General features: G+C 34.3%; 1 long non-coding RNA gene across 2 annotated transcripts in view; it reads left to right on the top strand.

The window, feature by feature from the left end:
- LOC147802128 (uncharacterized) overlaps positions 1 to 17,574 on the top strand; it is a 48,095-nt gene extending 30,521 nt beyond the window's left edge. Inside the window, exons 5-7 of one of the 2 annotated variants that reach the window (XR_015429744.1) lie at positions 2,228 to 2,297; positions 7,664 to 7,730; positions 15,939 to 17,574. This is a non-coding gene — a long non-coding RNA (uncharacterized LOC147802128). The remainder of the gene's footprint in view (positions 1 to 2,227; positions 2,298 to 7,663; positions 7,731 to 15,938) is intronic. The other variant, XR_015429745.1, reaches the window with a different exon arrangement.
- Positions 17,575 to 27,040: the final 9,466 nt, after the last annotated feature.

Here is a 27,040-nt window from a genome sequence, read left to right on the forward strand (position 1 = left end):
GACTCTAACCCATGATCCGACTACTACTGAGGATATTTTACGCTAGCACTGTGGTCAGCGCAAGCCTGATGAGGAATTCGTATAGATCAGTTATTACCGGGATTCGAACCCGGTTCACCTCATTGGAAAGCGATTGCTGAGCCATTATGGATCAAATGAAATATTATAAAAAATTTAAAAAAGCAACTGCTCTATGCTCTGAAAAGTAATATTGCGTGTAACTTATAAAAATTAAGATTACATAGTCTCGACTGATTTTTGAGGTTTTATGTTAATTTGATATAAAGTTCGTCTTAAAATGCGTTTCAAAAATATTTATAAAATCTTTAAAGGAAGCAGATGAACGTTGGTTGGTTTTTTGCTTCATCAGTCTTTTGTAGGCCATCACCCAAAAAAAGTTTATAGTCCAAACAAATTTTAGCTAAATTCTGACCTAGAAAACACAAGACTGAACTTTACGTCAAAAGTAAGCTTCTTGTAATAAATTGTAAGCACACACGACGAAAAGTTCTGTCTATACAATTTTTGACCGCTTTATGAATTAGGACGAAAAAAGTTTGAATTTAAACTAAAAATCAAACCTTTTTAATCATATCTAACAAAAGCGATATGGTCAAAAAAAGTTTTCACTAAGTTTCGACTAAACAACCACGAGTTTTTACTCCAAATATTAACAGTTATTAGAGAATCGTTAACCCAACAAACATTTTTGCTGTGACAAACGCCAACAAAGTTGCAGCCAAAACAGTTTGTATCCAACTTCTGTTAAATGGATTAAATTTAAGAATTAATAATTTTGATTTGACGCAACATTTGAAATCATTCTATGATACGTGAACACCTAGAGGAAAATTGTTATCCAGCTAAATTGTTCCTCTAGTTAACCCTTAAAAAAATTGTTTTGTAGTGTGTCTACCACTACAAAAATATTTTTCCAATTCACTAGTACCAATAGCCCATTGTGCAGCTGTAGTGCGACGTAAATTAACAACAACAACAATTCACTAGTATATAAGACGTGTTACTTGATTCTTTGGTGGGGTACCTTTTCATAGATGAAGGTTGACATTGTCGATAACTGCTCTCCCCACATTGGTGACCCGGACGTGATGTGAACACGCTTACCTTGATGGAAACTCCCTTTTCGATTTGAACACGCCTACTTCGATTTGAACACGCCTACTTCGATGGATGGTTCCCATTGAACAGTTGACTTGCTACTTGTGACTGGTACAATATCTACCTCGCGCTGTTGCAACTCAGTCTCGATCACACACAGCGTATACACTCGACTGTTAAGGCAACACAGGAGCGACCACAACCGTGAACTTAATACAGCTCTCACAATCAGCACGCAAAAAGTACGGTGATCTTAATACAGCTCTCCCAGCTTCTCACGAAACAGCAATGAATCAACTAGTATCCGTTCATCGTATATTATCGTAGATAAAATTATGGTGGGGGAGTACTATAGTGTGTCTATGGTGGGATACATTTTCATAGATGAAGGTTGACATTGTCAATAACTACTCTCCCCACACGTTTGTCTCCTCACTCCTAGCAAGCTTTTGATCTAATAAAGAAGAGAACACGTATCTGGAACTCTCCCTTTCAACAAAAGAAAATCTACACTAACCTGTATCTCTGCCTGTTTTTTCATGCCTAACTTTTTAACCAATCAGATACATACAGTGTGAGGGTACGATAAACCCAAAAACAATACTCATGTAAATGATTTATAATTTGTTTTTAATGATCAATATATATCTTAAAATAAATAAACAAGCAAGTCTTACTAAACCACGATGAAAAATAAAGCTATTTCAGTCTGTCTATGGGAAGAATTACCCTCGCCATTTGTCTAGGGCAGTGGCGGTGGCTATGGTTACAAGGTTTAACTATTTCAAGTAAGAATGTTGGGCCACTATTTAGGATAGGATTTAGCTGGTTTCTGTAGCAGCAGACGACCTTAGATTTTGTTCTAAGGGTAGTTTTTTTTATATAGACTCTGTACATTTAAAGTCTAGTCTAGTTTTTATGTAGACTATAAGTCTTTATATAGACTCTATAAGTTCCTATCTTGTTTTCCGCTAATCCGGTGATCTTTCTCACATTGCACTTATTCGTTTTGTAAAATATAATTGTCTTTAATTTATTAATAAATTTTTATTTAATTTTGTGATTTGAAAATGCTAATCACATTTTGTTTTCTTTGCAATTTTTACAGAACAATTGTGGCCTTTGCTTTCCTTATAGGGAAGAGTTATGACGTTATGATGTGATGCTCCATAATTTAGGTACGGATTCCATTCTTATGTTCCATTAATTTTAAAATCTCCATGTGTTCTGACTAATCCTTAAATTCTTCACTTTTTACTTCGCAATAAAGATTCCAAAACAATTTAATTTTTATTCGAGATGTAGTAGAAATATTATTTTAGTTTTTTGAAAAACTCTTAGTGCAACTTAATGATGCTAACTGTTCCTTTTGCTGGCTTTTTTATTCTCTGTAAAATGTGAATTTCAAAACATATTCTCTTAAACTCTCAGTATTCTGAATTCTCATTATTCAGCAATCAGACTCCTTTAAACTTGAATTTTGATGTAAACAATATTTTTTTTTTCATTAATTTAAAAACTTTTACCCTAATACTCTACAATCATTAAAAAATTGCTTTGCTTTCATGTTTTCTGACAATATCTCGAATGATACCTTACAAACAGAGAAATTTTCTAGTAATATTTTATAAATGTTTTAAATTTCAGTAAAGATTAGAAAAATTCGGTAACCTCCATTTACCCATCGAAACTTTTTGTTTGATTGACCGCTAAAAAATTCCCCACAGAAGTTGTAGCTGATTTTTTGACCAAATCAGCAAAAATTTGGATTTACAATCTGAAGATATTAAATTTAATATATCATCGCTATCCCGATAAGAATTTTGTTAATTTATCCACAAAAAATAAATAAATAATAATAATATTCCTCTAAATAAGTTTCAGCTAATTTTCGACGAATTTTTCCTAACTAATTCGGCGAATAAGTTTAAATTTCGCCTCCAAGTTTAAGCCCAGTTTCGGACATTGTTAACCTAAGTAAGATAATTGTTTGCCCATTTGTCAAATTATGTTTAGGATTAAATAAGTTTTAACTATGTATTGACTTAGAAACCACAAGATAATTTGCTTCCAAACAGTGGCCCATTGTATGAAATTATTAGTGCATTTTAATAACATGACAAAACAAGAACAAACTATAAACCTTTTTGTCCTTGAAACAACAAATTTGAACTTTGTCTTGAAATGTTAACTCATAGTAGCAAACCATTATCCCACCAGAAATTTCCTGCGACTTATAAATATTTGTCCAGTGTAAGCATTGGTTACGAGGTTTTCAATAACAACGACCTTTTCTAAAGAAAGCCAAGCTAGCCAATTTTTTCCAAAAAAAAAAAAAAATCCGCCTCCACTCGTTAAAAAAAGCTAGACTAGGAAATATTCATTCCATCTAAACTTTTCTTCAGCAACCATCCCATATAAATACATGGTTACGTCGAAATAAACCCCTTAGCAATCTTACTATGTTAAGAAAATCTGTCATAAAAGTGTCTATTTCTTATTCAATAAAATTATATACATAGAAAAGGTGTAAGGATAGTATTTCTGCATGCAGTTTTGATTTTCGAGGTTTTTCTTAGCTTGAAATTTAAAACTCCATGCAACTCTGACACCATATTGTACTCAATATTAAACAATATTTTATCAGAAAATACAAACCACGTGTATTCATAAAGAGCATAAGTAGCTGAGCTAAATGTACGAATTATATATCACAAATACATATATTTGGATGGTGCTTGACATCTTGTTTAAAATAAACTCTTGTTATATTAAAAATAATCTGGTGCAGCCATCTTGTATACATAAAAAAAGAATTTTTTTAAAAATTCGGGGCACAAGAGTCGGATATGTTTAAATCATTTCGGTGCTTTACTTTTGAACACTCTCCATCCCGGAAATATCACGGGCACGAGAAATGTGAGATGAAATCTCATACCTTGATTTTGACGGGAATCAGCCGGAAGGGGCTAAGCTAAACTTTGACCTAGAAACCACAATTTTGAATTTTACCTCTAAGCGTCAGTTCATTTTCCAATAATATACCGTAAAAACAATTTTTCCAACCAAAAAATACCATTTGCCTGACTGTTAAAAAATTTTATATCCAAAATCAGTTTTAGTTTATTTCTGATCTCGAAATCACGAATGTATTATTTCTCAAAACGTTAAGCCCATTACAGGATATCGTTAACCCATCAAACCGTTTTTCCAACCATTAAAATATGACCAAAGCCAGTTATCTAGTTTTTGATTAAATTACTTCAAGCTGGAATTTTAACTCGAAAGTTAATACATTTTTGAACATCGTTAACTACCCTCCAAAAAGTAGTAAAAATGAAATTTCAGTTAATATATAATCTAAAAACCAAAAGTTTCAATTTTGCTTCGAAATGTAAGACCATTGATCAAAATAACTAGCTCACCGAATATTTCGGTGGCCCATTAGGCAAAAAAAGCTATTGGTCATTACTTCGATCGACGGTGATGAATCTGAAGTTTCCAACAGTTAGTCTTTTAAAATGTCCATTAATCCGTGATAAACGGTCTCGCAGTGGACTGATTGTTAAGACACGGTTCCCAGCAGATCACCGAAGTCAAGCATCATTCTCTGCGGTCAGTGTACGGGTGGGTGACCACTTGGATCAGTCTGCGAAGGGACCGAGGGTGTGCGGTATTGGTCCTCGTTAAACTGTGCTACCGTAAAGTGCTCGACTTCGGTTGCAGGTCGTCGGGTTACCGAAACGGGGGTGCCATCCCCTCTGCAGAGGATCAAAATTGTGATGGCATGTCTTCGGATCATCCTCAGCGATGTTTCCCAGACCGTCGCCAATAGCCCATTGTGCAGCTCTAGTGCGACGTAAATGAACTACAACAACAACAACCGTGATAAACGATATTGGGTTTTAAAAAACGGTTTTCAGACAGTTTAAGAGTTTCAAAATATTAAAAAAAAACCTTTTAAATTTTAATGTTAGATTTGCTTTTTACTTTGTTGCTTTCGCATGTCATTCGTGGCACGTGTTGGTCACTTTTGAGTTAACCTATCGGAAATTATCGCTTCTTCAAACAGGCAAAAAATATTTTTTTTCAAAACCAAGGTATATAAGTCATTTCTGACAACAAAAACCGTAAGTTTGAAATTTTCCTCCAAAAGGACATCGTTAGTCCATGTTAAACTATCAAAAATTTAATTTGGCAATTGTTAAATGTCATGGCTAAAAAAGATGTAACAGAATTTTTGTCCTTGGCGTCACAAGTTTAGGTTATGCCCTAAAACGTTATGCCGCTGTATAAATTGCTTTTTTTAAAAAGAAAAAATTTTCCACCAAAATAAAAATTACAGTCAAAACAGCTTTTAGTTAATTTTTTAAAAACTCTTAACACTTAGAAATGAAACTCAAAATTTCCCAACGAATTGTTAACCCAGTGAGGACAAGCTTCCATAATCCCAATGTTTGGACACAAAAATGTTACGTCAGCGAACCTACTTACATCTTAACATCTTTTCGCTGGTCACAGCTAAATTTTCTACCAAATTTAAACATTTTATTTAGAACTGTTAGTTTATTAGGCCTCTCATGTTTACCCGCTAAATATCTTTTCTCAGTCAACCCCTCCCCCCCCTCCCCCAAAAAAGCAACGGCAAAAAATGGTTTTCAGCAGCAACAACAGAAAAAAAAAAGCAGAAGTTTGAATTTTGCCTCAAAACGTCAGCCTGTTGTAGAAATCGTGAGAAATCAATCACCAAAATTTTTCTAAACCAAAGTGTGCTTTAGCTAATTATTGATTATAAACTTAAACTTTCAATATTGCCTTTAAAGTTTGGTCTATATTAAGACAGAATAAGCCCTTGGTAGATAGATAACCTATTGAAAAACAATTTCCAAAGCAGCATTTTGTACATATTTGATAAATCTAGGCATTTATTTCTAAATTTAAAATATTAAAACCTATTGTACACCCAATTAAGGAAATCGTTAGCCCACTTAAACTTTACAACGAAACACGTTGACTGAAATTTTACTGAAAAACGAAACATTTCAATTCTGCCATTGTTTATCCATGCTCGGAAATCGTTACCCTATCTGAAAAAAAAATTTTTAAACAAATATTAGGTACTTTTTAACCCATAAACAAGCTCGAATTTGACCCTCCAAACCTAAACCAATAAAAAAAATTGTTATCCTGAGGTAAAGCACCCACCAAGAATAGGTTACGATCAAAACAAGTAAAAAAATCCTGTCTAAATTTCGTCTCCCAGTCAAAAAAATAGTTAACTACCCCACTAAAAAGAAACAATTATTGTCAAAAAGAGTCTTAGCTTAATTTTTTACCCAGAAAACACGATTAAAATTTTCTTCTAAACGAAAGCCCTTAGTTTTTAAATAGTTACTCCATACCGCTTAATCAATATGGAAATAGTTTATTTTTAACCAAGAATTAGAATTTTCCCTACAAACCACTGTGTGCCAGAAGACCATGATCTTTGGCCAAAAGTCAAAACTAAATTTTCAACAGAAATATGTGTAGGCAGTTTTAATATCGCCCAAATTAAGTATTCATAATCATTCCAAACATTATAATTTACTTTTTGGACCGACGAAGAGTACAATGTAGTGAAAAATATGTTAAGAATTTGTTTTTTAAATGTAACTTTTAAATTTATATTTCAGAAATATATATAGGAATTTCACCTTACTGTTGCATATTTACCGGAGTAATTAGTCTGAAATTATCGAACAATTTTTAATGTGTTGGATTAGTTAATACTCTTGACAAACTTATAGTTTATATCTTATCATTTGACATTTTATAATGTTTGAATCACTTTCGAAACTTATTTCCAAAAAGTTCCACGAGGTAATTAGCTAAATTTTTTTTTGTTGTCTTCTTTGATGTTTCTTCTTTCGAAAAACCTGTCCCATTTTGCCTATATTGCAAAGGTAGACTAAATATACCGAAAAACAAAAATTATGTTTTTTATTTTCATGTTTTCGCGTTATTTTGTAATTAATTCGCTTTATTTTGTAATTTTACTTTGGCAATATAATTTGCTTTGCATTTTTAATATAAAATTACGAAAATTATTATATTTCCATTGCTACATTTAATTATTTAAACATACTCTATTATTATTAATTTTTTTTTTTGCTCGCCATATTTCAGCCGCAATTTTGTTTTTGTTTTTTTGGATATTTTTAGTATATTTCAAAATTTTAACTATGAATTTAATTTAACTACACATAAAAAAACCCAAATTTTTGAAAAAAATTTTATCGAAATACAAATTTTGGCCACGAAACCTTGGATGCTGGCCCACTGTGCAAACGTTAAATTTTTATAGGAAATCGTTGACCCACCTAATTTTTTGTTAGCCTGTCAGACAAAAATCGAAAATTCTAATCAATATTTATTGAGAACTTTATCTCTTTTAAGTTACTCTCTTTCTCCCTGTTTTAGGGAATTTTGTGCTCTTGTAAATACTTATTTAATTCTAGATTTGATCTATTTGATATTTAGGTATTTATATTTGCAATTTCAGGTTGTTGCCTTTATTTAAGAGGGAAGAGAAGGCCTTAAAAATGCGACTATTTTATACTAAGTTCCAGGTGAGGAGACAGTGGCTATTATTTTACCAAAAAATTGCTTGAAAAGTTAGAAAAAAGACAAATTTATGAAAAGATAAATTTAAAATGTTTTTTTTCCTGCTAAGCTAGTAAGTTGCTCCTTATCTAACTGTATAACTCGTATACAAATATAAGATTTCGAAAAAATCATATGAAAATGGTCGAAAAGCGATGAATAAATTCATAAAGAATGCATGGTAACAGATTTGAATTTGTAATAAAACCTTCATTAGCAATATCAAAAAGTGATAATTCAACTTCCTATTCGCATGACGTAATAACATGATATATCAGAATTTGATTATAATAAAAACTATAGAAAATTGACTAAAAATGATCAGTAAACGACGTCGAATTATTATTGAATGCCTCAAATTAAATGTGTCAGAATGATAATTCGAAATTCAAGCGTCGCAATCTCATATAAAAAAAATATTGGAATTTCAAAATGCATGACGAAATGATCAGTAAACGACTTGGGAGAGTCGCTATTCAGCGTGTTAGATCCCATCGAACACATATGCGACGCAAATCAAAGCTCAATTGCTATGAGCTCAAGGCTGCCTTGGTGCATGAATGGGTGTGGTTGCCACAGTGTTTAATAAGGACCCAGGTAAGAAGTATGAAAAACCGATGAGAGAGTGATGTAACTGTTAAAGGTGATATGACACGTGATATTAGACACGTATTTCTCTGACGGGGTGTCGGTCTGCTTCTGTGCTGTACAAATGACCAGTTTCGTTATTTAGGGTACAGATTTTGCACATTTTTCTTCGTATATTGGTCTAATGTCGAATGATATTTTGGCCAGGTTTGGTTTCATTCTACTTTTCAGTTTTTTTATTGTAAAAGGAAACTATGTCGCATCAAGTGCTGTCACCAGTTTATATCACAAAAAATAAAGATCGAACAAAATGAGTCTAATACTTTCTGACAAATAGAATTCTAAGTAAGATTTTTTTAAATTCTATCTAGAGACGAAGGCTAGCTTCCATAGACATAATCTAAATCACTTTCCGAAGGGTTGGGAGACGGGATCTGTGTATAAAGGAAAAGACAACCTTTAGGGGCACAGGCGATGAAGATCTTCTTAAAACTGGTTTGCGCCCACCTCTCCCATTCGCAGCTGGGATCAGGAGGAATGTTTTCGATTCACTTAAAAAATTCCCAAGATGCAACGAAATACGCAAAAAGTTAAATCAACATAAAGGAATCCAAACTTTCGATCGCAAAGAATCCGAATTCGACGGAAAAAAAATATGCGTTTTTGTGTCTGATTTCGTAACTTAAATGGTTATCTCGTAACTTAAAATATTGTCTACACTAATGCTACGAGGGATAGTAATGAATCTAAAGGTGAAAGAAGTTAAACGTTTTTGAAATGTTAATCTGTCGGCTATGAACGATTAGTGTTTTTAATACCGTTGATTAGCAATAGTCAAGTAACAAATATTCATAAACAAAAATTATGTAGGAAAAATTCATTACAAACGCTAAATAAAATTTTCTCCTTTATTGACATTATTCAACGCTGTCTTACAGTGCTCCAAAAAAAAGTATAAAGGCGAGCTGAAAGTCACCAAATATGAAACACCGCTGTTATAGCTCAATATACAAATTTATTTTCTGCTCGCAAATATAGCGTCTAATTGCTTAACATGACAAGTTTTTTTTTAATTCCATATGGATAGTTAACTGAATATAAACAATAAAAAGCTTCTTAAAACCGGAAGAAATTTAGAAAACTTCCGGTGTATCCCTCCGCTTATGTTACGCTTACGAGGCGACGTGTGACCAGGCTTAATATTCTAAGAAGTTTTATTGTTTCGATTTGTGTTTAAATTTACGCGCAAAATTTTACCACTCATAAGAGTTTTCTGTAATTTACAAATTCAAACAGGTCTTGAGCCAAAAATAAATTTTAAAAAATATGATAGCATAAATAAAGGGCAAGGTTTTTTTTATTTTTATTTTATAACCGTCGCTGAGCAGCCGACCCAATTTTCCGGTTTTCGACTACTAATGTTCAACTCCGTAGCCTTGTAATTTTGAACCCAATCCAGAAGACAAGGGAACTCTTGGATCAAGTATTTAGAGAAATTTGCCTTCGTGGAAGACTTTTTGATGAAACTAACTAGCATTTGTATTAGACCACGAGAACCTCCTTTATTTTAATTTTATATTATATTTATTATATCATGAGAACCTCCCACGGTTAGCCTGGTGGCAAAGGGACTCAAACCCATTATCGGTCTACCACTGAGGATATTTCACGTCAGCTCTGTGGTCGGTGCAAGCCGGATGCGGATTCGTATCGACCAGCCGTCGCTGGGGTTCGAACCCGGTTCACCTCATTGAAAGGCGAACGCTCTATCCCCAGAGCCATCATGGCTCTAAGTGTAAGGTTAGCCGTGCTGTGAATGTTATCCCTTATTTGGCTATATTTGTGTAAAATAGCACCGTTTGTTATTTTTTAGATAGTATTATAGCAGGCTTGAGTAGTTTCCCGAATTTGTCATTTGTTTCATTGACACTTAAGTTGAAAGAACGCGTTATACTTGAAAACACTACAAGTATGATAATAATGGATGGTGCTTTTTCTTTCAAGCTTGGGCTTAAAAGACAGAAGTTGTAAACCGGAAGTCTTAGGATGAATTTTAACCCCCTAGCGCCCATCGCTCTTGCGAAATTCGCATAGTCATTGAAAAACAATTTGGAAAAAAAGTTTTAGGTTTTAAAGGAATGATCTCGAGTGAATCTCAAAAAATCAGAATATTCTGCGGCTACAGTAAATAGCTATCTCAGGAATCCTGAAAGCTGTGGCAGTAAAGAGTGTATTGAAGGGGGTAAAAATCAGAAAAGCAAGAAATTTGAATCTGGAAGCTTGCTAATCTCGGTACAAATTAAATGCAAATACCATGCAGAAGCCGCTCGGTTTAAGTAATAATCCAAACATTTAATTTAAAAATATCAAGGAAAACTCAGATTGCTAAATGACACGAAAATACTCGTTTAGCATATTGCAAAGAAATACCTTAGAATTGGAGTGAAGTGGTCTTTTCTGATGAAAAAAAAAGTTTAGATATATCAGATGACTGTCAATATTTTTGGCTAATGCGGTACTCCATACTCAACTTACTCTTACTTACTCGAGTAATGTGTAATGCAATTCATTTCATTCTGGTATATTGTTCTTATTATGTCATAATCTATGACTCCACGTAGAAAGAATAGAATTTACGGCTGGCGTAGAATAGGTTTGTTAATAAACATCCAAAATACACAAAACATGATATAACTGCCTTTTCCACTTGACACTCAGGAATTTATATACAGTGTAATCAGGAAACAGAAATGACGTAAAAATGAGAATATTCTAAAGCATTCTATAAATAATAACTAATAAATAATAACATGGAGAAACGAACTCGGGACCTCCGCGTTTCCAGGGTAGTGTTTTTAGCCGGTCAGCCATGCCAACACATTCCGTGTCAGTATTATAAAAAAAAGGTGATATTGTACATTTTTCCCTCGTGGACCTCTTGAACCAGTGGAAGTGCCCCTCATCGTCTCGCCCTGTAAAATGTATATGTATTAATAATATATGTGAATGCGTCATAATGTAATTTCAGAAGAGAAAACCTAACAATCAATTGATATTCACAAGAGACGTACTTTGACATAACCTTATAAATCCGTCGCATTGTCCGTGGGATTGTTTTCACTCATTTTTTACAATTGTTATCCACTAACTTTGAAAATAAAAAATACTACCCTATTAAATTATATGTCTATCAAATCTAACTAAAATATTTATAGAAAAACAATACTCTTATGACTTTTATGCTAGAGAGAACCAAAACAATATGGAAATGAATGAGGGAAAACTGGATCCTACCACGTGATTTCCTGGCCAATAAAAATGTAGCGTTAAACGTTTAACGCAACCTTGTTGGAAGGCGCATAAGAAGTATAACTTCAAAATATTATATAAGTCCTTTAGTCTTTAGTATTACTTTCTGAGACTTTATACTTTTTTTCCATCACTGCATCACGCAGAGGAATTCTGAGTGTGTCACTCAGAATTCCTCTGCGTGATATTTGTCTCGCGTATTGTCCTTCCATGCGTTAATCCTTCAAAATTGAGTCCCGCAGTGAGCTGATCGTGAAGACACGGTTCCCAGTAGAACACCGAAGTCAGGCGTCACTAGCTGAGGTCAGTAAGAGTGTGAGAGACCACTTAGGTCAGCCTACTTAGAGTCAGAGAATGCGCTGTATCGGTTCTCGTTAAACTGTTCTACCGTAAAATGGCCCCGCAGTGGACTGATCGTTAAGACACCGCTCCCAGCAGATCACCGAAGTCAAGTATCACTGGCTGCGGTCAGAGTGAGGGTGCGTGACCACTTGGATCAGTCTGCGTAGGGACAGAGGGTGTGCGGTATGGGTCCTCGTTAAACTGTTCTACGGTAAAGTGACCGACTTCGCGTGCAGATCGTCGGGCTACCGATGCAAGGGTGCCATTTCCTCTGCAGAAGATCAAAATTGTGATGGCATGTCTTCTGATCATCCTCAGGGATGTTTCCCAGACAGTCGGCAATAGCCCATTGTGCAGCTCTAGTGCGATGTAAAGGAGCTACAAATCCAAATCTACCGTAAAATGATCCACTTCGCGCGCAGGTCGTCGGGGGATCAAATCAGTGGAGCCATCCCCTATGCCAGTGTTTCCCAAACTTATGAATTTTGTGTACCCTTTCCAAATTTTTCGTAACACTGTGTACCCCTAATAAAGAAATTAATGTATTTTTTACTATAAAAAATGCACAAAAGTTAAAAATCACAACTGGCTGTTGACACCACTAATTATTAACTGTTAACTCTGCAAAAAATAGCCAATAAAAAAATACGTAATCGTAAATTTTCATGGCTAGTTTTGTTTATAAATATAAATTTTTGACATATGTTGCAAGATATTTTGCATAACGCGTACCCCCGTTAAACTGTTCCCGTACCCCTGGGGGTACGCGTACCACACTTTGGGAAACACTGCCCTATGCAGAGGATCAAAATTATGATGACATGTCTTATTCCTCAGGGATGTTTCTCAAACCGTCGCCAATAGCCCATTGTGCAGCTCTACTTCGATTTAAGTAAAGTACCTACCTATTTATTTATTTTTGGTCTATACGGGAATGAGATCGCTGACTCGCTGGCAAAATTTGGCACAAATGAACCTCTGCCGGAAAGTTTGGCACTCACATCCTCGGAAATTCACTCCATTAGAAAGAAAGGTGTCCAGCTAATCTGGAAGACTTCCCCGGTGCATATCTGGTACTCTGGGGATAAGCCGGATTGTGCTTTGACCTTCAGAGGTAATAGACCGCTCACTAGATTCATCAGTGGTCACATAAAGTGCATGAGGTATGAACAGCAGCGAAAGGTCTATCCCACCTGCAACAAATGTTTTTCCAGTGCAGCCAGCCCGGTCCACCTCCTTAGCTGTGTGGAGTTTGAAAAGGAGGATTTTCTGCCGGACCCGGTCTTGTTTTTTGATTTCCTGGGGGTGAATGGACTCATGGACCAGTGGGGATGAGAAATAGCAACAACACCTACCTATTTAGCAATTTTTTTTATAACATAATAAAATTTTATAGGGATTGGCTTATTTTTGGGAGAGTTATTGCTGTTTTTGTAATTTTTCCTTAATTTATGATAGCCAGTATTATTGTGGAATAATACACTGCTGGACAATTGCTAAGGACTGATAACACTATCATCCATTGCAACCACAAAATGAAAGGAAGCAAATTGTGCAAAATTAGAATAAGTGCGGGATATAGTAAGAAGAGGTATGCGTTTGCAAATTTTTTTTCCACGTCTGTTCATCACGTGATAGCGCTGATAAGAGCTTTAAAGGTTTTGACGCGTGTGGAGTGTTGTTGTTTCAAGTCAAAGTTTTACAGGAAAGACTTAGTTGACGAACTTGAAATTTTCGGCATGTCTTCCCGATATCACTTAGATGATTTTAAGCGTGGCCGAATTATTGGAAAGATCGAAGAAGGGCGAAAAATAACAGATGCTGCCAGGGAGTTCGACATCGCTCACAGCGTTGTTTCACGGCTGTGGAAAGCATTTAAAACTACTGGAATGTGTAGTAGGCGGCAATGGGGAGGTCGTGTTAGAAGTACGATGCCTGCAGAAGACAGATACATCGTTCTATCAGCAAAAAGTAACAGGCGCACCTCAGCTCAGCAGGTGGCAAATCAGTTTCTTGCTGCCACAGGAAAGCAGATCTCCCAAAAAACTGTTGCCAGACGTTTGAGGGGAGGAGGACTATACGCCCGCAGACCTGTTGTGTGTGTCCCATTGACCAGACAGCACCGTACTGCCCGTTTGCAATGGTGTCGTGAGCATCACAATTGAACTGAACAGGACTGGGCTGACTGTTCTCAGATGAGAGTAGGTTCAGTCTGTCATCGGATTGTAGACGCCAATTGATCTGGCGCGAAAGTGGTACTGGTTATCGTCTAGAAAATATCCAGGAAAGGGACCGATATCCGACATGCAGTGCCATGGTGTGGGCCGCCATCATGATCAATGGCCGCACGCGCCTACATGTTGTTGCGAATGGGACTATGACGGGCTAACAATACATTGATGAAATTCTACTTCCTCATGTTCGTCTTTTCCGTGGTGCTGTCGGTGATAAATTTGTTTTTATGGACGACAACACAACATGTCATTGAACACTCGCTGTTCAGGATTGTCTGGACAGCGTGGGTATTCATCGCCCCGTATGGCCACCACGTTCTCCAGATCTAAACCCCATTGAAAATGTTTGGGATGCTTTGGAGAGGCAACTTGCCGGTCGAAACTATCCGACAAACAAGAACACCCTCATCCGTGCACTGACAATGGAATGGGATAAATTGCCTCAACAGCTGCTGGATAATGTTTGCAAAGTATGATACGACGTGTAGAAAGTTGCATCACACTCCTCGGTGGACATATCCCGTACTGACGCCTTTCTTCAAGTTGCCTGCTGACATTTAGATGCATTGTTCAATTTTTCCGTACTCAGCATCAAATGAAATTTTTTTTTCTTTCAGATGTTTCATAGCTTTTGTACATTCCAGAACAATGAATATTCTTTATTCTAATGTCTGAACAGTGTGGCAACTATATTTTATCCTACAAGGCCGCATGTCTCACTTAATGTTATGCTACATTGCAATTTGTGATCTGTCCTTAACAACTGTCCAGCAGTGTATAATTATGAAGAAAGATACTTTTGAAGAAATTTTACTCAGCGTTAATTCCTTCACTTACGTTATTACGAGGGAGGGGAGTTAATTCTTTCACCTTTCACTAACGTTACTGGTAACAGTGCAGGAATTGTTAATATATATCATGTTATTAGAGAAATAATTTTTTGAAAATGCACCACTTTACTGGATTCTGTTATGGTGTTGCAGCGTTTTTTTTTCCATAAAAATCTTGTGTTAGAAAAGTTTTCAAGGTTTGACTACCATATGAATAAACAAAAGTTTAAATTATCTTGGTACCAAGGACTTTTTTTTCATGTTCTGGTATTTATGAAATAAATGAATAAATAAGAAAGAAGTTATAACCCAAACCAAATTTAGAGAATTTATAACCAAAAAAACAGATATTTGAATTCCGTCTCCATTAATTAAATCGTTCTGGAAAATCATTCACCCATCAAAACATTTTGTTAGCTACCCCGCTTAAAAAATTTGTGGTTAGGAGAAATTTTAGCTAATTTCTGAACTACAAACCAAAATCCTTAATTTTTTTACAAGTATTAATCCATATTACGACACCATTAGCCTAATGAGCAACGTTGAATTTTTTTTCAATCACACAAGTTTGAATTTTACTTTAAAATGTATCATTTCTTCTCAACCAAAAGCTTTTAACTTCAACAGCAAATAAAAAGTAATGTATAAAACAAGCTATAAATAATTTTTGACTATAAATGCACAAGTTTTAAATTAGCCTTCAAATGGTATAGAAAATCGTTGGAACAGCATAGTCGGTTTTTTGCTTATTTTCAAGCATTAGAGTAAGTAATTTGGAAAAAAGTCATAACTCTTTTTGATAATAGTTTTGATTTAAATAACTGTAGTAATATTTTAAGAAAAGTTGTTCAAAATATACTTTTTGTTACAGGGTCTGTCACAAAGGGAGTTAAATCTGTGGAGAAGTTTGATACGTTGCCAACACAAATTAAAATTTAATAAGAAGTGATCAGAAGAAATTGTAGTATCTAATGCGAAATTGAAGGATTTGAGGTAAAAGTTGACATCTTCGAAAACATCTTCCTCAACATGGGTGACCCACACGTGATTTGATCACGCCTACTTCGATGAACGGTCCGCATTGAACAGTTGACTTGCTATTTGCGACTGCGTCATCGTCCTCCTCACGCTGTTGCTTATTGGTCTCATGTACGCACAACGGGATTCTACAAACACTCGACTGCTTACAGCAATACAGAAGTGACCACTCGCAACCAAGAACTTAATACAGCTCTCACGACAAACGCACTAAGCTTGGTGATATTAATACAGCTCTCCCCATAAGTACTAAAAATTCTGTGAACTTAAACACAGCTTTCTCGGTCTTTCGCAAATACTGCAACTAGTTGTATGTGTTCATCGAATTCTATCTTTGAAATAATTGGCTCAAGCGAGTATTGGCTCAAGCAACGAACCTTGCTGCATTCCCCATATTAAAATTCTTATAGGTGATGCAATAATTTTTTTTTCATAGCGTCTCTGTCTTCCACAAAGTTAAAAACAAAGGCAAATTGTGTGGAAGCTCAATCTTATTCAGTTCGTTTCTGAGAGTTGCCCAGTTAGAGTGTAGTTAAAGACAGATCCACCCCAATTGTGTGCTTATTTTCCTGTTCAGCTGCTGTAACGAAAGTCTACTAAGACATCCGTCCACTACCGAATCAATTAATTTGAAGGTACTAGATAATAGACTAGTCTCTTGGTAATCATCTAGAATCTTGCCCCAGACCAAGACAAGGGAGATGAGCCTATAGGATTCAGGCAATCTTAGATATCTCTTTAGTTTACCAATAAGGGCGACCACGTTATATAATTTTCCATTATTTTTGGAAAAGATCCCGTTTTCAGACATTTATTGAAGAACTCCAGTAGCCAATGACGATTGATACAGAAGATATCTCCGAAAAATTTCCGCCCGGCGCCTGATTTTAGAGTTAATGCATTGTGAATGGAGGACCATTATTTGCCACGTTACCTCACCGGTGCATGTTCAAAATCAACCTCCGGAAAATGATGTGACGTAATATTTTCAACAGCGCCCACTAAACCTATTAGTAGTTGAATCATCCTGCTTAGTTTGGACTTGGTCTCAAGCACTCGCATTTGGTAATAGAGAAGATTAGTCGATTGTAAACCATGTTTAAAGACATTTTCTGAACCTTACTTTTAGGAAATTTTCGTTTACTGTCTTATACTCTATATGTTTGTAATACGATGCACACAAAAAATAAGTTGCATCAATGTATAATAGTAATCTCATTATTGACAAAAGGCTCAACGGTAAATCAACATGCCTCTTTAGGTTAAGCCTCCTGAATACTATAACAGATCTTACATTTAATTACTATGAATATGCTAAGCCAGTGATGTAATTAAAAAATTATTTTGTGTGTGTTTCATTTTTACAACAGAAAAAAAACATTTTAGCTGAATAGGGAAGTAATTGGGTTCTTTTTAGACATATTTATTGAAGTTAGACTCTACTGTAAAATTTAATTCATAAAAAAATTGGTAAAGGGGACAGCTTGTGGTGAAAATATATCTTCGCTAAAAAGAGGTGACTGCTTAGGAGTAAGATATGTAATGTCAGCAAGCTAATGCTGAAAACAATAGTTAAAATTAGAAATGGCAAATCTATTAACTAAATTCAAAGGAAAAATACGATATGAAGTAAGTTATCGCAGACTAAATTTGCTTTCAGCAAATAAATATTGCAAGAATAAACTGAGACATCAGTGTTTTGCAAACTGGAGTCTATTTAGCCTGGTCATATTCTGTTAAAAAAAGTTAGATTAATATTAAATCACCGTTTTTAGTAAATTTTAAAAACAGATAAGTACTAAAATTTATTATTACAAATTCTGTAACAATTCTAATGCTTAAAACAGTTGAGGTAAAGGTCTTGGGTACAAAACAAAATTAATTTCACCAATGTCTCATTTATAATGTGAACAATATTGTATTATACAATGTTACCATTCTCAAAGACTGATTAGTTACTCCCTGGTAACAAATATTAAATGAATTCCATCAATAATTAAATTAATAAAAGATGATAAAAACCGTTATGTAGACTGAAAAACCCTGGGTGAGGAATCCGATAAAAATATAAAGGATTCAGTATTAATAAAATCAAGTACTAATACTAATTGTGCCTTCGAGTACTTATAATTCGATCCTGGTGCGTAGCGTTTTTATTGGGTGGCATTAAAAAGTGCTTATTTTTCCCTTTTCGAAAATGAGAATTTTTCTTTACCATGTCTACTTTCGCGAGGTAATTTGCAAAAGCGTGGTTTTCATATTTTTTCTATTCAATTTTTTTGTACATTTCACACAACCAAAATTCATTTCGGCGTACCGTGGGTCCATAGCTTATGAAAGAGCCAATCATTTTACACGTTTGATGAAATACTTGCGAGTTTGCATGTCTACTGAGCTGAGATCGGTTAAATTTTTGCGCTTTCATGTGCAACTCCTTTGCATTTCGCATGATAATCTCCATTTCAGGCATCATTTCCACCGTCTGATATGAACCGAAAAACCTCTTGATCTTTCTATAATGGCTAATATAATGTTATATTGTTAGAAACTAATTATTTTTGTCATGAACATGTAAAGTCTTTGAAAACTATTTGGTTAATGTATATAGTGCTTAAAATATTCTTTTAGTGCTTAAAATTTACTCTAAAGGTGCTTATTTTTTGTTGAAAGTTTTGGCTACGCACTCTGATGGTCGTAGGTTAGATAACCATTAGAATTATTTTGGTTTCATTAATTGTGGGATATAATACTAATCAAATAACACTAGCTGCAAGAATTTATTAAGTAATGATGTTTGTATAGATCAAATATATAGTGTATTAATCATCTTCGAGTAAGACTAATAGTAAACGATCTACCCCTGAAGGAGTTTGTGGATAAGGGTTTCAAACTTCACGTGAACTAAACACAACAAAACTACAGAAAAGTAAAATCGAAACTAAAAAGATTGATACACATAGGAGAAATACCAAAAGTCGAAAAGATGATAAAAGAAAACAATAAAAATTTAAAGTGATTAAAACATCTAAGTGAATAAAATTAACCAACAGTAAAAGTGTCAAAAATACAGGTAAAAACATATAAAATAAGTAAGGTTAGGTAAAACATCAAATAGTAAAAATATGAAAAATCACATTACATGCAAATAAGAATAGAATAATTAAAATAGTCGACTGAAAGTTAAAGTGTCCCCCATTCAAGGCTAAGTACCTCTAAGATTAAAAATGTTCTAAGATAAACCAAAGTATCTCTAAAAAGGATAAGCACTCAAAGATGACACCGGGTAAAATAGAGGGTGTTCACCAATATCAAAATTATCGATATCAAGATCAGTGTGCGAATCCTCAATTTTTTTTAAAATCTATACTCAAACCTGCTATTATTGGACCAGCTCATATAACCAGCCTTTTAATAAAACATTCGAGCTCACTATGTTTCTATCGGCATTCGAAGATGCTATTATTTTTATCAGTTTCCAAAAACAGGGTTTTTCAATCAACATTCACACCCAATTTTCATATTATTACACGAAACAGCTACATATCTGGTTAGAATTTGCTATAATTCGAACAGTATTTTTACGCACTCTTTTTTTAAAAAAAAAAAAAAACAATTACTTGAACCCACTGCCTTTCTCTCGTTACTTGACCCTGCTATAAATAATATGGTCGTTTTTCAAAACAATGTGAACGAAAACTGTTCCAATGCTAGCAAATTCCCATATCAAGTTTTGAAAAAATGGTAGGTTCTAGTATATTGATTAATCTCTCATATATTGATTAATCTTCTCATTGCAATTAGAAACATCAAGCACTATATTGACGATAATCTACCTGACCGAAAAATCAGTGCCAGATTAAGCGGGGCCCTAAGGCATTTAAATTTTTGGGACCCTTAGATTCAAATTTTTTTTCTCGTATATCATTTATGTATTCAAATATTAAAGTATTTATATTTCATTTAAGAAAGCATATTTAAAATAAATTAAATTTTACTTTATTTTGCTAAATTAGAACTAACAAATAATCATAACATTTTGAATTTTATTAACACTTTACAAAATCAACGCTACTATAAAATTGGAATTCAAAACTCTTTTCTGTTTCTGCTCTTGAGATCAATAAACTCCTCTATACTGTTATCAAAATTAATTTCATGGAGAACATCTGATTCGATCAACATCAAACTTACCATGTCTAATCGTTTTTGAAACATGACGCTTCTTTGCTCACTCTTGATTCGTTTCATTTTCGAAAACGAGCACTCCGTAGAACAATTTGTTATCATAAGAGTTAGAAAAAGGCGAAGAACAGTCAAAATTTGAAATTAAAAAGCATTTATAAATTTTATAATACATTAACTATAATAATACTTATAAATAATAACTAAAATAAGTCATAAATAAATATGATTAACATTACGTAAAAAAATTATCGTATTCTTTTAATATTTATTTGAAATTTTTTATTTTCAAAAAATCCATTTTAAGGGGGCCATGGCCTAATGGGTGACTGCGAAAAATATATCGAAATATAATATGCCAGGACTAAATTTGAGTTTGCAGTCAAGATTAGATTTAAAACTAGAAAATAATGCATTCTGAATATAATCATGATTTAAATCATTTGATTTTTTAAAAGAAATGACTGATTTAAATCAGCTGCGATTTTTTTTAGAAAAAACATTAACTTAAACAAACTTAATTTTCTTTTCATAACATTTAATATAAACATACTTAGTAAAAAAAATTTTCATTTAAGTTTAAAATATTTTCATATAATGTAATTAATTAATACATTCTTAAAGGTGTGATTTTTTGAAAAGTCTGATTTCATTGATTATGAATATTCATTGATTATTGATAATCATTGGTTTTTAAGGAGCTAATTTTTACTACAAAATAATAAAAGGCATATGCATTGAAATTAAAAAATGTATTGATTTAAATTATTATTTTAAAACAAATAAATCAATAATTTAAACAAATTAAAAAAGATTTCGATTGAAAAAAAAATTTATTTAATCATAAAATATTTTTTTTCTTCTATAAAATTAATAAATACATTATTTAGGGAGCGATTCTTTTAAACCTGATTTTAATGATAATGAGGATTTTTAACAAAGAAATATCGAAATGGATATGCCTGTAAATTATGATTACAGTGAATGCGAATAAGAAGGATATGAAACTTTCAAATTGTAATTCTCCATTAAATATATTTAAAATAACTTTCTGACTAGAAACATATTTCAATTATACCCATTTAGTTTTTTGTTATTTAATTTAAAATGCAGTGTTTTTATATCTTATTAAATCTGAAGTTAGCGTGAATTAAGACTTACTCAATCCAAAGTGACAATTTTTTTTCAGTTATGTTTTCTGATCTAAACTAATTTACTCTTCATTTGGGTATCTAGTTGACAAATTGTCTTCCAATTTTTAGCAGTCGTCAGCAAGTTGAGCTTGAAAAATACAACTGCGATTTTTCTCAACTCGGTGATTAGTATATAATAATAACTTCCTCCATTTTTGCAAGAAATAATAACTATTTTAGTTACATTATTTTTAAACAATATTAAGTCTTATTAAAATCTTCTGTCAGATGCTATAGATGGTAACTTTAAAAAAAAAATCTGATTTAAATCAAATAGGTATGATTTTGTGATTAAAACATAATCGTGATTTTTGCAAACCGCAGCTTCTGGTGAGCGTTGTAATTATTAACTTTTCAGTAGAAGAACGATAAAAATTCAAGCATTTTCTGTGCATATTGTTTTGTAAAAATAATATGCAGAAGTTTGGTTCATATAGATTGGTTTAAAATTCATTTAAATGTTACTACTTTAAAGTAAGGTTCTTGCAATTTAATTAAAACTAGGAGGCTTCGCCCCCTGCTCGCTGGCGCTCGCCAACTCCCGGAACTGCTTTCGCAGTTCATTTCGGATTGCTTCGCAATCCGATGCTTGCTTTGCTCGCGCATTGGATACGTTCTTAACGTCTAGCTTTTGTATACTTTTTTGAACACTGAAGTTCCGAAAACTTTAACTGCAGAAAATTCTAAACCTGTGCATTTCAATATTAATTTGAAATTGCAAACAGTTCACATATTTTTCTTAATCACACTATTCTAAATTTCAGTTGTTGAGGAAAGTAAATTTTGTTTTAAAGTCTTTCCCACCAGAGGGCTAAAACCATGTGTTGTAAAACAATATGAAATAGTACTGAACGCCGGATGTAAAGCATCGGCTTCGATAAAGATAATTTTGTGAGATTTTTTTTTGATAATTCGGTAAGAATTGATTAGACGTCTGATATGTCTGAGACGTCTTGCGCACCGAAGCCTATCAATTAAAACGTGTTAGCGTTTTATATAATATAGATTAGCCATATGATGCTCACTACGTGCTCTTGCGCGCCGAAGCCTATCAATTAAAAATGAAAACTGTTGCCAACGCGAGAAAAGAAATATCGGTTTTATTGGTACGTATTAGCGTTTTATATAATACTAGGAGGCTCCGCCCCCTACTCGCTAACGCTCGCCAGCCCCCGAGAATTGCTACGCAATCCTATGTGGTTCACGTCGTGAACCATGGCTCGCTGCGCTCGCTCGCCAATGAACACAATGTTCTAGCACAAAGACATAATATATTATCATCAAAAACATAGTATTTTATCATCAAAGACATAGTATTGTACTTATGTAGAAGAATTCTACCAATGTTCTTATCGGCTTTTAAAATGTATATTAGCTATTTAGATTGTACATGGTGAAAAAATCAAAACATTAGCTAAATAAGAAACATATTAGCAAAATAAATTATCAAATATTGCTTCACTAATATTCTGCATTTTAAAGCGTGAAAATTCAATGCATAAATAAACGCGAAATATAAAAAATTTCAATGCATTCAATACAAACACTTAAACGTTTTTTGGACGTTTAGGTAGCTCCCAGTAGAAAAATATCAATTCAACAGCGGCCTTTTAAAGCATTCTCACTTCAATTAATTAATTAATTCCTAATTGGGTATACTATAGCCTACGTCACAGGTTGTGTTATTCCTACTAAATTTAACCCAAGAACGGCATTTTCTGCGAGCCTAACTTCAAGCCACAAATAAACAAACGAAGTGTTCGATCGTTTAAATAGCTGCTCGCCAGATTTTATTGCATTATAAAGAAAAGTAATTGATATTCGATTTTTGATTAATAATTGATTTATGTGGATAGTGGCATAGAATTTAGCATTGCGTCATGGTAAATGTTATTCCTACTAAGTGGAAGTAGTTGTGTTTTTTTTATGTCATACCCAATTGAGTTTAAATTAAATATTGTCATGTTTTTAGTGCATGAATCTGAATTGAACAACCTGATAATGCTCACCCTGGTTATTGTTATCTGGTTGCTCACTACGTGCTCTTGCGCGCCGAATCCAATCAATTAAAAATGAAAACTGTTGCCAGCGCGAGAAAAGAAATATTATCGGTTTTATTGATACATACATACGTACGTATTAGCGTTTTATATAATATAAACTGCTGTTTGTAGAAAATGCAACACCATGAAGGAATCATCAGAATCAAATAAAATTCGCAGCAAATGTCAATTATAGGATATTATGCAAATTAATAAAGTTTCAGAGCCATCGCGCGTGCGTGGCGCGCGCAGCGCCCTCTGAATTGATGCTGAAAGCGTATAAATAAAGTGCTGTAGCGGGACGTTGAAAATAGTCTATGATTATTTGTTAGTGGCAAACGTTTAGTGAGACCTGAGTATGCCTCCACGACGGAAGAATAAGAAATTCAAGCAACTTGCGGAGTTTGAACGAGGGAGGATAATCGGCCTTCGAGAAGGAGGATTTTCCTATCGCGCAATAGCAGCTCGTATGCAGCGGAACAGTTCCACAGTGATGCGAGTTTGGAAGCAGTGGACCGACGAGCACCGAACAACTCGAAAAACAGGCACTGGACGACAGAAGGTGACGTCAGAGCGCGATGATCGACACCTGCTCCGCATGGCGGTGAATGATCGCACAGCTTCCTCCAGGCAGCTGGCAGCACATTGGTCTACTGCTACAGGTGTACAATTGTCGGCTTCGTCAATTCGTCGTCGTCTGCTGCGCCGTGGATTGCGTGCAAGGGTGCCATTATACAGGATTCCCCTCACGGCGGATCATCGACGGCTGCGTCGGCAGTGGGCTCTTGAGCACAGAGACTGGCGAGCTGATTGGCACCAAGTTGTCTTTTCAGATGAATCACGCTTCAATTTGTGGACCCATGATGGCCGTGTTCGTGTTAGACGTTATGCCGGTCAACGCTGCCTTCCTGAGTGTATTATTGAACGACATAGTGGTCGAACACCCGGAGTTATGGTCTGGGGTGCGATTTCGTATCATGGACGATCCAATTTGATACGAATTGAGGGTAATCTCAATAGCAACAGATACGTCCGTGAAGTGCTACAGCCCGAAGTCGTTCCTTTCCTTCAAGGCATCCCTGGAGCTATCTTTCGCAGGATAATGCACGCCCACATGTTGCGCGGACTGTTAGAGACTTCTGTTCAGCACAACGCATGCAACTTCTTCCTTGGCCTGCTTATTCGCCGGATATGTCGCCCATTGAGCACGTGTGGGATATGGTTGGTCGGCGTCTCACTCGTGATCCGCGTCCTGCAGTTTCCAAAGACGAACTTTGGTTGCGCATACGAGCGATATGGAATTCTCTTCCTCAAGCAGATATTCAACATCTGTTTGACTCCATGCCACGTCGTATAGCAGCACTTATTGCAGCGCGTGGTGGCTGCACCAAATACTGATTTCGGACGCTTAATTTGTTTCTTTTGTTTTGAAAATTTCATCATTTATTTGTATCAGTACAAGTCGTTTCTGCATTAAATTTCATTTGATTCTGATGATTCTTTCATGGTGTTGCATTTTCTACAAACAGCAGTTTAGATAGATAGATTTAGTATTGCACCCAGAACTTGCACTTTTTAACAAACTTAAGGCGACAAGAGAGGCAAAGATGCTTTTTTTTATTCGGGTTTTAACTTTTTATCCAAAAAGAGACAAGAGGGCATCAAATGTTCTCGAAAAAAATCGCATTGTGCTAATTGAAATTTAGACCTTTTTTCAAAACTTCAAAAATCCCTTGTCACCTTAAAATTGACAAAAAGTTTTTTTCAGCGTTTAAATATAGTTTGTATTTTAAAATTGCTGAAGTAAAAGCAATTTAAAACATAAAAATAACTATTAAATATATGACATAATTGACCAAAAATGGAGGAGCACTATATCCTCCCACCTCATACTTGCTTCTGACGATTATTATAGGCGAAACCACTATTTTATCAGAAATTGTTTTACTGCATGATTGAAGTAAGAGGGATGGTCACAAGGGTTGTTTTGAGCTCACCACTCCAACCCTTCTCATGGGGCTTAATAAGTTAGCAACGCAGTCCACCAGGTTTTAGAAAACCATTAGAGCAATCCGCTATCACCGGATTAAAAGAGACTAGTTTTGAAATTTGATCAAATTACAGCTGGTTCACTTACGGATTGAAAAAAAAAGGTTCGAAATTAGTTTAATGACAGAAAGATTGAAAAGTTAATTGGTCAAAAGAGACTGGTATAGTAGGTTTAAGCACCAGGAAAAAGTTAGTGGGTTCGAGTACATATCGGAAAAGAAAGTGATCGGAAATTTTTCAAATGATAACGGTTTCGAGTAGAGATATAAATAGTGAGTTCGAGCTAGATAGACTGGTTGTTAAAGATTGCTCAAATTATAACAGATCAGGGGAAAAATAGAAAGTTATCGGTATTTTCCACCGAACACTGAGCTAAGCGTGAAGGTAGCGGGTTCGAATCCCGCTTTTACACTGGATGTATCTTCGTGCTGTCCTTCATTTTGACAAAGGTTTATAAGCCTAAATTGATCACACAAGCTTGCAAATGTATAAAAATCCAATAAACTGTTATCCATTATACTTCTATGAAACACTAAGCTGAGGTAATAAAAACCTCTAATTTGCAAGAAAAATTTAGCATGAGAGTAAAACACATGCATCGTAATTTTCGATAGTTATCTTTTAATTTTATTCATTATCAACTTTAAATATCAATGTAATTATCCCTATTTTTATTTAGTTAATATTCACATTATTTTAAGTATTAGACTTCTGGATTTGCATGTTCTTCTAAGCGGATCTTTTAAGTAAATATGCTTTCCAAAGGGGGTCCACTTTACTAAAGTTTCCGTGAATTAAAATTCTGCATTAAAGTGAAATAAGACCAGTTATTTCAGCTTTGACCACTTAGAAAGTGGGAAAATATTTTCGAAATTACAAATTATCTTTAGGAATAGTTTTAACAATACTATAATTTTGAATATGCTTGCATAAATGAGTGCTACCATGCACTGGATACTCTCTAAAATTGGTCAACTCAGAGGACGAGACTAGAAATCAAATATTAAATTACTTTTATCTGAAAATCTTGCCTGGCAACAAATAACTACTAGGTACATCTTCAGGTCCCTCGCTAAGGATTTTAAATATTTAGCCAGTAAATTTGCCAAATATCAACATTATTCGCTCATTTTCGAAAGTCTTCGCCAAATGCAAGTCTTAACAATTTTTTATTATTAATTTTTTTCCTCGTAGCAAACTATTTTACAATAGTTCGTATCAAGATTTTGGACTCAGTTCTAATTGGTTATGAGTCCTAATTGGTTATGCAGCGTTTCTAACGAATATGTGACTGCAATCAAATAAAAATACTGATTTTTTTTTTAGAAAAATTCATTTTGACGTAGTTTTGAGGATAGAGTAAAATATATATTTGTCTTTCTAGTGGAAAAAATCCTTCGTCAATACTTTTGCCGAAACACAATTTTATTCACCAAATTTACGATTTCATTGTATTTTGCGAAGTGCCG

The sequence above is a fragment of the Parasteatoda tepidariorum genome, chromosome 10 (genome assembly GCF_982258835.1).
Source record: "Parasteatoda tepidariorum strain Cologne lab strain chromosome 10, Ptep-v5.0, whole genome shotgun sequence".
NCBI lineage: Eukaryota > Metazoa > Arthropoda > Arachnida > Araneae > Theridiidae > Parasteatoda > Parasteatoda tepidariorum.